This window comes from Bacillus rossius, chromosome 5, assembly GCF_032445375.1.
Source record: "Bacillus rossius redtenbacheri isolate Brsri chromosome 5, Brsri_v3, whole genome shotgun sequence".
In the NCBI taxonomy this organism is placed as follows: Eukaryota; Metazoa; Arthropoda; class Insecta; order Phasmatodea; family Bacillidae; genus Bacillus; species Bacillus rossius.
Genome location: NC_086333.1, coordinates 66672521 through 66687382, shown reverse-complemented (window position 1 = coordinate 66687382; position 14862 = coordinate 66672521). Strand labels below are relative to the sequence as shown.

The 14862-nt window shown below is 38.0% G+C and overlaps 1 protein-coding gene across 3 annotated transcripts in view; it reads left to right on the top strand.

The window, feature by feature from the left end:
* The first annotated feature begins 202 nt into the window (after window positions 1–202).
* LOC134531929 (organic cation transporter protein-like) overlaps window positions 203–14862 on the top strand; it is a 59395-nt gene continuing 44735 nt past the window's right edge. The window contains exon 1 of one of the 3 annotated variants that reach the window (XM_063367978.1): window positions 203–344. The gene's annotated coding sequence lies outside the window, so the exon portion shown is untranslated. Of the gene's footprint in view, window positions 345–9746; window positions 9876–10046; window positions 10201–14862 lie in introns of those variants that run through there. The other 2 variants (XM_063367980.1, XM_063367979.1) reach the window with 2 other exon arrangements.

Here is a 14862-nt window from a genome sequence, read left to right as displayed (position 1 = left end):
ACTTTCTTTGCCCCCGTTTGCCCCCACTTCAAGGTTTCAGAAGGCCGGGGGGGGGGGGGCAAAATACCCTTGCCCCCCCCCCTGGTGTTGCGCCCTTGAAATGTATCATGAAATTCTGTGGAGTTGCTCGACCGGAGGGCTTCGGGTGTGTTCGGGACCGCTCGGGCTCCCCCCTCCCCCGCCGCACTGCGTCGGCGACGGAGACGCGCGCACGCAGTCCACGCGTGGCCGCGCGGAGGGAAGCGTCGTCGGGTGTCGGGGAGGGCGTAGCGGCGAACACGACCAGCGACGGAGGGGGGAGGCGACGGCGTCGCGGCGGCAGCTGGCGTGGCCAACGACGACGGGTGAGTCGGCGGCGAGTGGTTGGTCCCATGGGCGTCGCAACCGGGGGGGACTCGGGGGACACGTCCCCCCCAATAATAGAAGTCTTCAATTTCGCCCCCTCCAATAATATATTTAGTTTCGTAGTTGTATTATTAATATGATTTCTGTGATACAACCCATATGTTGCGCATGGTGCATTTAGTCCCAATCGTGGTAATGTGAGCACTGTGTTCTTACAAATTTGTTCTCTGAAAATATTTTTTATAAAAAATGAATTATATATTGCAACCAACTATAATTAGAATATTTAGGAAAGAAAAATGCCTAAAAAACCACCTTTTTGCACCTTCAAACCCCAAATTTTCCCGGGGAGGACCCCAGGACCCCCCGCTTTTTTCCCAGGGGATGGATATTCCTCAACAACTAAATAAATTGCAGTCCCCCCCCCAAAAAATATATCCTTGCGACGCCCATGGTTGGTCCGAGGGGGGTGGGGGGACTATACCAGGAAAAAACGCGTGTGTGTCCGACGACATCCGCGGGAGCGTTTAAAAAACGTTCTTTTACTGGTGCCTACAATTTTTTGTACGTGCAACATCTCAGCTCTGGGTATTCGACACTCGGTGGGAGTCATTTCGTGAATGGAACGGATATGTGTAAGCACACGGTGCTGCCATCTGTTGTAGCGGATGGCGCTAACAAAAGCCCACGCAGACAAAGGAAAACTTTATATTATTAACTTTTTAACGAATTTAAACACAATTCCCTGTAAAAAATTTTGTTTCAAGCTGGAGTTTAGTATTTGTTCCAAACCTTTTTCGCATTTATCGGAGTTGTTTCATTATATAGTTTAAACTTTCGCTCTGCAAATCGAATGATTCTATTGTTGACGTATGTAGCTGCTCCGGCTGTGAATTCTAGAGGCAAAAGCGGAAACTACGTGTGATTCGTGTCAAGAAATGTAGTTGAAAAACACCATTTGCCTATATTTATCACGGTTGGCATTATTTTGAATAATTCTACGTTAAATTTTGTGTCCTAGTTTCGTATTATAAGAGTATTTGCAACTTCAGAACACATGAATTTGATGTTCACACATCATTGGCGAGTGCTGAAAGACTTGCTCATATATATAATCTTGACACACTCAGGCCGGGTTTATAAACTGTGTAAATATGCAAAAGAGACCAGCAGTTAAATAACGCGGTGTTTAAACACCAGCTTATAAATTACGCAGGACGCGAAAACGCAAGGCAAGCAACGGCCAACTTCCTACTACTTGCGTTTTCGCCTTCTTTCGTGTGACGTGAAATGTTTCGAAAACTATTAAGGATGCAGACATAATAAGTATAAAATTTAAAGATTTTTTTGTTTTGTTTTTAAATTGTACGCTTCACGTTATCACTTTCTAAATTGTCACACAGTGAAAGCAAAATACTCTATTGAATCAAATATTAATGAAATAGAGCTCGATGCAGATAATATTTTCTACAATTTAACAGTTTCAAGTTGTAGGGTTGGTAATTTGATGTAGCTTCAGTAACTCCGCTGTTTCTTTGCATTATTTGCGTGTCGCGTCCTTTCGTTCTAGCGTTTCCTGCCGTTAATAAACCCTAGTTGGCTGCGTTGGCAACTGACCTTCAAGAAAAGATAATTTTTACATTGCGCAAAAGACGGGACACGTCTTTTAAGAATCAACATGTTATCTAATTACTAGATGAATACCCGGCGTTGCTCGGGCTAAATACAGGATGCAGATTTTTTTTTACGTACGAAGACAATAATTGTCTTAATTTTAACGTCAAGTGTGCACGATATCATTAAGAGTTTCCCTAATTCCTATTCAAGGGATAGAAAAAGAAATGGGGGGGGGGGGGGGGGGGGGGAAATGGCTGTAGGAAAGTAGTATACCAAAATCTTTAGTATTCGATTAACTTTTAGTTAAATAATATGTAGACAGTAGTGTTATTATTTTTAACGTCAATTGTGCAGAATTTAATCTATAAGAGCCAAATTAATACTTTAAGGGATATGTAAAGGCAATTTTGGACCCATACCTAGGGATATAAATTAAGGAACTGGAAAGGGTGCAACGTAGAGCAGTTAGATGGGCGATGGGTATAAGGAAGAGGAGGGAAGGGGCGAAGGGCGAGACGCAAAGGACCATCTGCGATGATGAAGGATCTGGGGTGGGACACACTACATGGAGGGAGGAAAGTAGAGAGCAGTGAAGTTTTTTAGGGATGACAAGGAGCGGGGGGGGGGGGGGGGGGTTGGGGGACGCTGGGATACAGGTTGAACAAAGTGGTGTATAGAGGGAGGATGGATCATGGGTGGAAGATTCAGAGAGTGGAGAAGAACGGAAAGAGGAAGGCAAGTATTCCTGGTGAGGATGGGGCGGGAGTGGAATGGGCTTGAGGAGAAGATACTGGATGTGAGAAGAGGAAAGGACTTGAGAAAGAGGCTTGGGCGAGTATTTGGGGGGGGGGGGGGAGGAGACTCCTTGCCACCGGCCGGAAGTCCAATCGCATGTGTATCAACCAATCAAAAAGTGAACTGGAGTTTGTTTTTCGTAATATCATGTCTGCAGTAAACTTATTTTTCCTTCATTTGGTTGCTGACGATAAATTACCTTTTTTTTTTCTACGTGAACTGTTCAAAATTTTACCAAGGAGAGCCACAAATCTGCTTTAAGGGTCATAAATTGGAATAGGGATAGTTATTTCTAAACTTCATGTAGCCCTGAAAAAGGGTTGGTTTAACAAAAATTATATTTTAATTTTAACATAAAATTTGAAAAATTACATGATGGAATAAAAAAATCTCCTTAAGAGTGATGGGGTAGATTTTTAAAATGTCATGTATTCAATGAGCCTTTTTTTTTTTTTTTTTAATGAAAATTAGGTGTAGACAGACGTCAAGTGTGAAGATGTTGTCAAGTTGTACCAATACTGTACTTTAACTGGTGGGACGGGGTGGTTTTTCGGAATCTTATGTAGATAATAAAGGGGGAAAATTTTTTCTTAAATGTAACCAGTTAATTTCATCTTAACTTGAACGAACGTTGAGTTTATAAAATTTCTGGAAGTTCCATAATACTGCTTTATGAATATTAAGGGGAACTAGGGGTGGTTTTTCGAAATATTAATGTAGACGGTGATGGGGAATTTTTAAAAATTGGACATAGACAGTTATCTTCATCTTAATTTTAAAGCCAAGTGTGCAAAATTTCATCAATTATAGACAGTAATTTTCCCCTTATTTTGATTACAAAGTGAACAAAATTGCTTAGTGCCAAAGTTATGTTTTAAGGTAAGGGAACTAGGGAGATATGCGTTTGTGTTTTTACTGTTGGTAATGGTTATCCCGTTGTATTTTTGACCAAGTAGCCAATGTTCACGCGAGATAATAGAGGGCTGCACTATACTTATGTATGTTTCCAGCCACGTTTGACGGTGATTACCATTCGCTCTATTGTGAAACCGCAGAATTTGCAATCCGCTGCCGACGAACGCGTCGGTACAATGTACGGACCGTCTCACTTAACTTGGCTCGAAATTTCCAGTTCCTTAATTAGTCGACGTAACGTCGGTGAAACCTTCGCCTTCGACTCGGCTAATCTCACAAGCCAAGAGACTTCAGACAATGGCCATGAAGACCTGCCGCGATCCTATTAGCAACACACTGCGTTTGTTTATGAACACGGACAACCATGAAGTTGTTTACAAACACTGTTCGCAGAACAATAGTGGCAGGAGGCTTACTAAAACCATTATTACGTCTTTTGAGGAATTAATTTGAGACACGTTGCATGGGACAGACAATTTTGTGAAACAAGTTTTATGGTCTCTCTCACTTACTCTCTCACTCTCTCTCACTCTCTCTTTCTCTCTCTTTCTCTCACTCTTTCTCTCACTCTCTCTTACGCTCTATTTCTGTCGCTTTTTTTCTAGCTGTTTCTTTCTCTTTAAAACTTTTGCTCTCTCAATCTCTTACTCTCTTTATTTGTATATTTCTTTGTCTCTTTCTCCCTATTACTCGCTCTTTCTTTATCTGTCTTTCTTCTCTCTTTATATCTCTGTCCTCTCTTTTCCTCTGTGTCACTCTATTTTCCTCCATGTGTGTCTATCTCGCTATTTCTCTGTCTATTTTTCTGTATCTATCTCTCTACTTCTCTGTCTCTACTCCTCGCTCTTTCTTTGTCTTTCTTTGTCTTTCTTTGTCTCTCTTTGTCTGTATCATTGTCTCTCATCATTTTGTCTTTCTCTGTCTGTGTGTGTCTTTGTCTCTATGCCTCTCTCTTTGTCTCTGTTTCTCTCTTGCCTCTCTTTTGTCTCTCTTTCACTCTCTGTCTCTCTATGTTTCTCCCTATCTCTATTTCTCCTTCTATCTGTTTTTCTCTTTCTTTGTTTCTCCGTTTCTCTATATTTCTCCCTTTCTCCCTTACTCTCCCCTCTTTCTCCCCCTGTCACTTTCTCTTATTCTCTATCTCAAATTTACGAATACATACGTATAAATATGCTTAAATATTTAGTTTTGACTACTGAGCTAGTGATTTAGCTATCAAGTAGCTATACAACTCCCCTGCACACCTCTCAATGCTAAACTTATATTGATTTTTTTTCGAACCTTCCTATTCGGAATAACTATAGGTAATGTTCATTTTCATTCTCCACACTGACCAAGAGGAGAGAAAAAAAAATTCGTATTGAAGAACGACAATAGCGATTCTAATTAATTGCAAGTCAATTGATGAAACTTATTTCTTTGTCTCCCCCTCTTTTTTACGTTTGAGTTTCTAGAATAATATTTAGGCATGGAAATAAGGGAAGCCTATAGTTCACAATGATGATAGCCACTCCCGAACAGTTCCGAAGTTCTCCGAAGTTTGCTGATGGTTCGTGAAAAAAAAATATTTATATATGTTACGGTCATAGGGTATTTTAAAAAAACGCACAGCACAGAGGTCAAAGCTACATTCGCAAATAACGCAATGGTTAGAAAACACTCAAACTGTTTGGAAATCATTGCCTCGCCAATTAAAACCCTATTATAATTAGTTTCACTTATATTTTAAATGCACATACCAAAACAATCGTTAGCTACTCTACGCATCTGACATAGTGAATGTTGATTTGCTGCGTGCCAGAGGTCGGCCACGTCTGCACGTTCACACGTGACCAGGTGAAGTTTTTTTTTAGTCGCGTCATGAAAAAATGATAACGCGCGTGCGCACCATGCAACGAAATTTTTACAGGATGAAAAAAGGTCCAATAAAAAAAGGCTACATACAAATAATTATATATGTGCTTTTAAATCCAGTGATTGATTTTGAATACTGGTCCGTATAATTAAAAAAAAAACATTAATTTTTTGTGACATTAGTAATATAAATTGTGTTTATAAACTTTTTCAATTGGATTTTCAAGTGTATTTATGTATTTGAGATTAGGTTATATTTCTTTAGGCGCATTATGAAAAAATGATAAGAATTTTTTACGATGCGCGCGCAGCATTTAACAAATATTGATAGAATGAAAAGAAAAAAAAAGGGCTACTTGAAATAAAAATTTTATATGTGTTTTTAAATTATATACATTATAAATTACTATATTATTTTTAATAAATAATTAAAATTAATTAAAATACACATTTATTATATTTATTTATTTTCATTGTCAATTAAAATTTATCGATATTTTTAAAATTAAATAATTTAATTTATCCACGTGTTTATGTTAATTTTGAATACTGAGTATTTATATTTTTTTAATTGGAGGAAATTTATACATTATCAACATAATTTTTGAGATAACTTAAATCCTTTTTATTCTTTCTATTAATTATTTGCATGCAAAATTAAAGTTAGTTTTTTTTTATCACGCCAAATAAGTAAAACTTCTAACGTACGTACGTAAGTACATGCATACTTTTTTTTTTTAATCAGGAAATGGTCTGCGCCATGTTGGTTGGACGCCCATAAAATTTGTTGACGTGTGTAGTGTTTGCTTTGTAGAACCGGTTTTAAAAGACTGTGTTTCATGGAAGTGACTGTGCCTAACGACCGAGATTCTAATTCATACTTACCAACCCATCCGACATGGTGGTCAAGCTCCATTCCCGCAATGTTTTGGATGAAACATATGACGGATTGCAACGTAAAAAAAAATTGTCTCGCCTACGCCACAGCTCGCGGTCTCCTGACCATTCCCAACTCCGTGCCGCGAACAGAAGTCTGTGGGCCGTGCTATTTTCCTGTGCGTGTGCTATGTTAAAATATAGCATATTCGTGCCCATTCAACTTCTGTGCGCGTGCTGTTGCGAACCCGTAAGCGAGTGCCATCATTTTAATTCATGAAACGTGAATACGATATGCTTAATGTGCCTGCTGAACTCTTTACACAGACGAACCTCAATCTTTTTTTTTTTCCGGTAGAGCTTATCTTGGACCATGAGCTCATTAGTTTGCTCCTTAATAACTTGATTGGTATAATTATTTCCGATTTTGATTTTAGAATCAACAAGCTGGATCTTTTTTAAAAATTTTATTTTATTGTGACGAGGGGGAGATTCTGAACGCTGCTAGTTTTAAGACGGCTATGTATTCGGGTTAGCGATGATTTGAATCAATTTTAATTGCCTACTTCCTTGCTGAAGTCCAGTCAAACTTATCAGAACACTTTTAAAAACTCACTTAAAGAGCGTGCCTCCCACTTCAGATCATGATATTATATTTACAGTAATCACAGATAAGCTTGTAGATTTTTAAATTTTTTAAACTTTAACGAAATGAAAAATATATACTTAGCATAATTTTTTGCATGATTAGCTGCCAAAGTTCCAATTGGAACTTTTTTGTGCTGTACAAATAAGGAAAATTCAGTGGATACAGAACTGAAACATTTAAGGTCTAACTGCAATTCCACTGGCCGCTTCATGATATGGTTTGCATTTCTATATAAAAAAAAAACTTATTTTATGTCACTTGGCTGCCGAAAATGTCACAAATTTGATAATTTTGAAACGCCAGTTAAAAAACAACTTTTTTTTTAAAGTAGCCAGTAGCATTGCATTTAAACCAAAAAAGTTTTAATCATGTTTTCAGTTCGGTTCTCCTTATTTGTGCAGTCCAAAAAAAAAAAGTTAAAACTGTAACTTTGGCAGCTAATTATGCAAAATGTATGCGGTGCAATTATTATTTTTTTTATATTTCGTGAAAGTTAAAAATATTTAAAAAGTCTAAAAGTTTATTTGTGATTACTGTAAATATAAAATATGATCAGAAGTCAGAGGCTCCCCCTTAAATTTAGAAATCGCTCCTACGGATGAACTTGGAACCAGCAAACGCCCAGAAAATCAGTCGAAGTTTGTGTGGAAGGCTCAGTATGTTAGACAGGTAGAAAATAAAAGTGATTCATTTTAGTTAACGTACATTAAAATAAAATTATGGAACAGTAGGCCCATGCCTGTGGCCTTGTTGTGTATATCGCAGACTAATGACGATACAAGCTGCGTCGTTATCACTTTTGGGGTCCAGCATTAAACATCACGTTATCAATAGGACTGTAAAACATGTGTGTTAGGGCACATAGTTGGTACACATTTGAGTTTAATTAAAAAAATCAAAGGCCTGTAACTTTTGCCGTTTCCGATTAGTTACGTTACGTTGCGTGCCTTAACCAAAGGAACCTTCAGTTTCTAGGCCTCTCAAGGCTAGCTTCTCTCTGAATGCAGCACGGGAAAATAATTTAAGAGTGTTCTTTGAATCATTCTTGCAGCAGGGAAGATTAATTAAAAATAATTTCATGAACATACGCCATTGTTGTTTACACTGATTGTCATGGATGACCTCTAGGATGTCAGAAAAAAGCTAAATACATAAATGCACGGAGAATAATCCAATATCAGCTGATGCCAAATGTCAGATGCCCAGACAGCACAGATGTAAGAAAGAAAAAATGTGAGGTGGTCTCTAAATACTTACCAGAGACGTGTAACATCTAAACTTCGTAACGAGTAAATCCATGTGTTCTCATGTTGCAAATACAATTGCAATTCGAAACTCGGACCCGAAATTTAATCTAGAATTCTTTGAAATAATGCCTAGCTTGATAAATATACGCTAATTTTCTTTTCAACTACATTTCTGGACGCGAATCACACGTAGTTTTCGCACCCGCCGCTAGAACTCGATGTCTTGCAGCTACGTCGACTATTAAATAATTTGATTAGCAGACTGAAATTTCAAACCATACAGTGAAAAGGCTCCGATAAAAACGAAAAGGACTTAAAATTATTTTACACCTTAGGCTTTGGACCTAATTTTCGACAAGGAATTTTTTTAAAATGCTGTCCATCTTGTAAAAAAAAACATTTAACAGTTAATATAAAGTTTCCCTTTGCGACAGATGGCAGCACTGTGGTTGTTACACATTTCCGTTCCTTGACTCCCGTTGCATTCAGGAAATTACTCCCACCAAATGTATACCGAGAACTTAGATTTTACACATAAAAAAAATATCAGCATAGACGAATACAGTGAGCTGGCAGCCGTGAGACAGATACAGTAAGAAAAGTAAATACAAGCAAACAACGACCTCTTGGACAATAAGGCAACGCACAAACACAATGATGAAACAAAAAAAATAAAGATCTGGATTTTTAATCGACAGCGCGGTATTATTTCTATGACTAAACAGTTGCGACTTTTGTGAACTGGCATCTGCTCCTTTCATCAGGACACACATACAGACTTTTAGGTCCGTGCCACAAGGACACGGGAACGCCACATTAGCAATCAATGAGATACAATTTTCACGGTTACAACACGTGTAGACGTTGCTTGTGCCTCAAGAGTTGATAGTCACGTGACTGACAGTCGATCTGCAACTCGGCACGTCTCCATTATCTTCATTCCTCTCTCTCACGCACCCTTTCCCCTCATTCTTTCTTCTTTCTCTCTCTTTTTTGTTCTTTCTTTCTCATTTTTATCCTTTTCTTACTTTTTCTATCTTTTCTCTTTATATTTTTCCTTCTCTTTCTCTCTTTTTTCTTTCTGATCCTCTCTTTCTCTTTTCTCTTTCTTTCACTTTCTAATTTTCTCTCTTTCTCTTTCATTCTTTCTCCGTTTCTTTCTTCCTCCATTTTTCTTTTTTCATCTTTCCATTTATCTCGCTCTGTGTCTCTCACTGTCTTTCTCTTCTCTCGGGCGTATGCGGGGAAGGGAGGGAGGGAGGGGAAGGATCTGCCGACTCAACTAATAGTCCATCCAACCTCCGGTGGTGTCAGTGTCACCCCCCCCCCCCCCTTCTACACCCCCCCCCCCCCCCAAGTCTCTTTCTTCAACTTCGTATCGCAACTGTGATTCTGCTGCCCTCTGTTCATTCTGAGAGGATGCCGCGGGACTCTTCCAGTCTTCAGTGGTCGCCGATGCAGCAAACGGCGTCTTTGGTCGACGAACCAAGTTTTAAGACTGGAATAAATTATCGTGTTCCGTTAACAGCTTTTCTTGAAACTTCACAATCCAAACGGCAGTGAAGCTCCTTGTCGCTGTAAGTTTCGCCAGTGAGAAACTTTTCACGTTCGCCAAAACTTTCTCAGAACCAAGAAAACTTAAAAAGATTTTTAGTCTCTGGATCGTAAAAAAAAGGGGGGGGGGGGGGAGATTTGGGGGGATACTGCGTGTTCGCGAATGAAAATTTGAACTCCTATTTGTCTACAAAAAAAAATTTTTTTGTAATTTTTTACGTATACAAGTAACTTCAAATCATATTACACGTTTTGATTTAGAATAACAAACAACAAAAGTGTAACTGCGATTACCGAACTTCTCAAATTACCAAATTTCCGTTGTGATAGAAGATACATACAAAAAAAGTAAGTATACTATTACATAAATGTTCACGCTCGTAAGTTACAGATGTTTCCTCAGAAATGTCAACTCGCTTATTATTTTTATTTTAGTAAGATGGGCTCATAACTCGCGTTCTTCAAATTATCATTTCGTGTAAAAAGACTTGTAACGGAAATTTTATCTTCTACAAGCTTACTAAGCAAATGTGGTAAATCTGTAAAACAAAAAATTATGTGATAGATTAAATACCAAAATAAAGAGGTAACTATTCAGAGATGGACTATTGAACATATGAGACAGTTAATTTTTAAATAAAATTAAAAAAAACCGTTAATTATTGGGACACTATCTCAAATATTTGCGATTTTCAAGTCAATAGCATTAGCAATCATAATTTCGCACAGACAGAATTATTAATTCTTTACATTATATTTGTTTTGAAGTATCTGATTTTCCTAGCAGGAAAAAATATGTAACGTGTAACAGTTCGAAAATCATAGACAAGAACTTCGGGGTTTGTGTGTTCTGTATTAATGTATTGATTTTTGAATGTTTCAAAACTAATTTATATGTGGTTTGTGTAGAGAAAACCAAGAATATAATCATATTTTGATAACATTCATCTGTGTACAATGTGTGTTGCCTAATAATACGAAAACTAATCAAGATAGGCCTACACTAATTCATCTTCATGATAAAATGTATTTTGATTTTAAGTATCTACATGGTCCTGCTTGTTTTAGTTGAAATAACTTTTCTATAAACTCGGTAATTTTTTTTTAAATGTATATGTTGAACAGTAAATGTTTCAGTATTTTACTCACCAAATTTATCTTACAGTTTTGTGAAATATTATAAATTTGTACTACATAGGCCTATCGCATGTAGCAGAACACATTAAAACAACTTTACCGACACATTAAATGCAGTTATAGTTAAAAAGTGACTTGCGCGACCCAGGTACCTCTACTCGTATTTGTCTGTTTTTTTCGACTTGTTAAACGCGATGGTAAACTGTTTGAAACGTCGATGACGTTCAAATGTGGGAAAGATGCTTACGAGAGCTGACGTGGTTGCGTAAACGTAATCCGTGACGTCAGACTGAATAATTGCTTCTAGTGCCTCGTAAAGCTTTCCAAGGTCTCTGCTCAAAGCTGTGACTGCGTGTGGTCACTAATTAACAAAGCTGTGCGTGATTCGGCCTTCTACAGTTTTTTTAAATGTTTTAAGGAGCGGTTGGTTTGCCAATGTTAAGGCTGTCTCACGCGCCATGTTTTTTTATTGAAGTGAAACTTCTTTGGGCGCGATGTGAATAAAATTTCAAGTTTGACTTTCCAAAGAAGTTTCACTTCTATCACTTTTACTGAGTTACACGCATTTTTTTTTTTTAATTTTCTTCACTGTTATGTAACTGATTTCTGCTGCAATTTAATGACGGCAGCTCCATGCATTTTATGTTTCATTCCACATTTTGCCACCAGAATTTAGTAGTGGTAAAATAACACCCAAGTTTTCATAATTATGTTAACTTGTACAGGGGCGTACGCAGAATTTCCTTCAGTAGGGGAAAAAAAGGTGGTGGGATACAACCACTTTGCCCACTATTTACTTTAAAATTATTTCATTTCGTTGGTGGTAATCATATATTTTACGCCCCTGAACTAGCGTGAAATTTAACAGTTCACAAATAACATTTTGTAAATATCTGGTATTAATACTTCGAAACACAATTTATAATGCCAGAGAGCTATCAAAATAAATTTGTAGGAGTAGCCCTTACATAAAAGTGATGACTATGAGACAATTTACGAATTATATACAATAGTATCACAAAACATACCTACTAAACCAGGTGGAATTGTAGAATAGATACGATACCGTACGTAATAGGCGTTCAGTATCGTGTTAGGTAGGGCTGTACTATATAATACGATACGCGAAAGTTAGTTTCATTGAACTTATTTGGCGAAAAACAAGCGTGTGAATGTGTCCCGCCCAAAACCCTCACATTTCCGCACTTGTCCCATTATAATGTAGGTGAGGTAATGACGTGAGCGCCGTCGTATTGGTGACGTCATCATTGTTTTGAGGTATCGGGATCCATGCTTGTCCCAAGAATGAGATAACCAACATTGCCTGTATGACCGAGCTTTAATACGTCTAACCGAGCGAGTGAAACATTGGACCGCATAAAAGGCAGGCCCGGTTTCGAATACACAGGCCGGCCATCCTGATTAGGATTTTCAGCGTTTTCCTGAGACCACTCCAGGCATATGTCTAGGATGGTTCCATTCCATTGGCCATGACCGAAATCTTACTACAGTTTCCTTTAACTGTGATTGTGAGAGTATCGGTCTCTATTCGCATTCTCGTGGTCGACAACGCTGAACTAATACATAGATTAATAAAAAATAAACAAGAATAAATTGTATGAAAAACTAAATAAGGCAAATAATTAAAATTAGTACAAACATGAAACAATTAAATAAAAATACATAAATATTTTATTTTTAATGTAAATTAAGCTTAAATATAATTTTAAATTAAATTTCATTTGGAAGATTATAAATATATTGTAAATAATTAAAATATAAACAATATACATTCATAATTAATTAATATACGAAATATTCGCAAATTGCGAAATATCAATTTAATAATTGGCAAGTAATGTAAAAAAATGACTTTTGGTTAATGAACATATTTCCGGAAACAAAACTTCATCAAATAATGAAATTCTTTTTTATTTTTAGATTTACTTCAAGAACCCATTTCTTTCTACGTTTACGTACTGCGAGAGCCAGCAGAATATTACCATAGTCGGAATGACCACTTGAATCCCACGGAATGCGTCTCTCCGACATCGCGAACTAGACTATCCTGTGTGACCACCTGGCTTAGCGAACATAGCGTAGCTTTCTGTGTGGCTGCGGCTTTAGAGGTAGCCATACTCGGCAGTCTGGTGTACATAACCCTTCCTGGTATGAAACTCCCAATTTCAGGCAGTTGCTGGTTATCCCGTATGCAGGTCTTATTCAGTACACGTCTGTTGTGAAAGCACCCTTGGTAGATACGCACTGCTGCAATTTTTTTTTTCGCCTGCCCGTACACCATTAAAAAATCTGCCATCTCTGCAAATTTAAAGTCTGCCGGGGTATGTTTGTTATGTGTGCTAAGTACAGGGCCGGCGCGTCCATATAGGCGAACTAGGCAACCGCCTAGGGCGCCAAGTAGCTGGGGGCGGCGCAGCACGACACAAAACAGTTGATATAATATGTTTAACGATTATTGAAACTAGATTAAAATATATTCTTGTAACAGTTTTGAATGTTTATATTGATATTAGTAATTATTTAAAGTCCACGGTGACCTGTTTATAATTTGTAATAAGTTAAAAAGTAAAAAAAAAAAAAAAAAACACAAGCCTGCTTACATTTCATTGTTGACAAAATCTTAGACTTACGTGATGTATTTTGAGGCAAGGAAAAATTTTTTTGGGGTGTCCGACCCGGAATTGGGGGGGGGGGGGGGGGTGGTGAGTTAGGGTTTTTCGCCTAGGGCGTCAATTTACCTTGCACCGGCCCTGGCTATGTATGTTAATTGTTCACTAAAACGATAACACTGGCTAATCGCCAAAGCCGATGAAAGTTACCGTACCACAACCAACACTTAACTGTGCTGTACGCTGGTCGCTGGTTGCTAGTTGTCAGCACAAGCATGGGAAGAAATGACGCTCTGAGGTTAAGGCTTCAGAGGAGCTCAACGTTGCTTTCTCATTGCCTCATCACTGGAGTAATGGTTGCGAAGCTGGCGTTGGCGACTCAACCTCTGTGTGCCTTTCAGCTGTGGCATTTAGTGTTCACTGCTGACGAATCAACGAAGGAAAATAAGGCGAGGCTATTCTTGCTTCTCTCGAAGCGGAATTCCGTGTCGGAATTTGCATAATTGACCTCGACTCAACGAAGAGCGAGAAGAAAAACAGCATTCCGATATTTTTTGTTAAGTTTAAACAGACGTCACTCACAACTATTGCGGATAACATATGGTGATATTTATCCGACCTTCTTCCATTTTTGACGCGGAAACTGTTGAAGGTGTGCGAAATAGACAGACCTTTTGACCTACGCAAGAAGAGCGAGTCGCAAAAAAAAAAATCAAATAACCGTGCTTGAGAATACCCGTTCATAAATCAAGCAAGACGAAAAAAACTCAACACAAGCATTGCTCAGCTTTGGACTCTTTACGTTTCGACTCGTGTTCTTCGCCCAGAGGCGTACGCATAGGGAGGACGAGTAAAGTGCTCTGAAAACTTAGAAAAACTGAGACTTTATGTGCAAAGAAATCTCCAGTTTTTTTTTTTTTTTAACCAGCCACTTTTTCACTTACTAAAATTTCGCACAAGTCACATTTTAATCGGATAATTGATAATTTCATAGGTTGTTATGATCGCGAGTTGCGTACTTGCGATAATGATTTCTTGCGTGGTTTTTCAAACAAAGGATTCTCATTAATCTCCCGAAATGTTACGACATTATAAGGAAACTGACTTTTTTTTGTATGTATTTTTTTATTATTTCAAGTTGGCTCATCGCACGACCGCATTGTTATGCGCACAAGCGTTTTGGAGGACCGAGAGGAGCCACGTGACACCATAAAATATTTACTCAGCGACCGCTCACGTATTT